The following is a 1851-nucleotide window of genomic DNA, read 5'->3' on the forward strand; positions in this document are numbered from 1 at the left end:
CAAGGAGCCGACACTTCCCTGTCACGCTCCCTCCCCAACACACTTTTGTTTCCACAGAGCAGCGTTTAAAGTTCAGAAGAGCACCGCAAGTCTGTTTGTGCAACTGTCTTCCTCCCAGCAGGTAATGAGCATTCACTGCTAAATCGTATGCATGCTCAGAAGCTGGCAAAAAAAACGAGACGCTAATATGAGTCCTCTGGACCCACTCAAGACCACATCCGTTCACTCACAGTGATGCTTTTACGGACTTGTAAAAATTTCAAAAAGAAGAAGCGTGAAGATGATGCTGATTCTAGGTTCTTCGGGCTTCAGCCTCCCGCTGGGGATGTGAAGCTAGGCCAGCAGGAGTGAGGGAAGAAGCCGGTTGCCCAGGATTTCATCCGCAACCTGGCTGGAGTCGTTTAAGATGCACACACAACATGAATGGTTTCGGAGGAGTAAAACTGGAGGGACAGAGTGAATCCGATGCACGCTAACGCATCCTGATAAATTAGCGAGTTCCCCCCTGCAACAACCTCCCTGAAGGCGTGCATGTGCATACACTAATGTATCACACATGTGTGTCAAACGTACCACATACAGGGCAAATGTGGCATGAACCAGTGGATTGCACACTGCAGCCTGGTCCCCCCTACGTGCATGTTTTACCCTTCCAAATGAGCAAGTGATGTAAATAAGCAAATCACAGATACTCCAGAAAGTACCATTTTACTCAAGCAATGGGGATGGTTGATCACTGGTGCTACCCAGTCTGGCTGTAAGGACGTCCTCTTGCCTCCTCCGGCCTGCTCTAACGCAGGATGCTTAACAGATCCCTAGGTTTCATACTCCACAGATCATCACATACAAATGCTACAACTTAAACTGGACAAAATGCATCGTGTGTTGATGGCAATCAGGGAAAATTAAAAAGCCTTTTCAAAATCATCTATGACATCTGCCTAATCGAGACTTAAATCTGATGTAGCTCTTGATTCTACGCGTATTATTAGCAAAGGCCACTTTAATTCCCCATGTACTGTCACTAGAGAGAATTGAGTTATTAAATACTATTCCAGGAAAACCGAAGATCTTTGTTTAGATACAGATTTTTCCCATGTCAGAACTTCCTTAGTAATTGTTTTTGGTAAATTTGGGGGCAATTTAGATGAGCATTTAAATGCAAACTTGCTTTTAGGCTGTGACATTTGCTAATCTCTTACATTTTAAAAGGTCCAGCCTTGCAGAGGAGTAGCAAGCCTGCCAGCTATCGCCTTCTGCTACTGTTCGAGTCTCCCAGTACAGTCAATGAGAGATTTGTTTCAAGAGGGGCTTCAGGATCAGCTCCTTTCTGAAAATGGGCCAATGCCGTGCTTTCTGAAAATCAGAACCGTGAATGGCGTGGACCCATCTGAAGTGAAAACAACTTGTTAACCTGACATAAAAAATACCAAACACGTAATAATGCACAACACATGAAAAACTTCTGAGCACTTCAGGCTCCCCAAGCCCTGTTTTCAAATATGACTGAAGCACTTTGAGACCATACATCACCTTCCCCCCTGGGCCATGGATAGCATCTGATGAGGTAGATGGTGGCCTATAAAAGCTCATGTCTCTGAACCAGTTACTTTCTAAGTTGCCACCTGCTTCACTTAAGACTAAGACCCCAACTACCTCTCCATATCATTTCTGAGACCAGGCTTTAAAGTCACCTGGCTGATCTTGGACACTTGACCCTATCAGCACTGCTTTGGTAATTACTTCCCATACAGCTAGAAGTTCCCTTTCAATTCATAGATTCATAGATGTTAGGGTCGGAAGGGACCTCAATAGATCATCGAGTCCGACCCCCTGCATAAGCAGGAAAGA

The 1851-nt window shown here is 45.0% G+C and overlaps 1 protein-coding gene across 1 annotated transcript in view; it reads right to left on the reverse strand.

The window, feature by feature from the left end:
* Positions 1-1851, reverse strand: part of PTPRG (protein tyrosine phosphatase, receptor type G) — a 349654-nt gene that overhangs the window by 207347 nt on the left and 140456 nt on the right. The gene's annotated exons all lie outside the window — the stretch shown is intronic.

This window comes from Alligator sinensis, unplaced genomic scaffold, assembly GCF_000455745.1.
Source record: "Alligator sinensis unplaced genomic scaffold, ASM45574v1 scaffold469_1, whole genome shotgun sequence".
NCBI lineage: Eukaryota > Metazoa > Chordata > Crocodylia > Alligatoridae > Alligator > Alligator sinensis.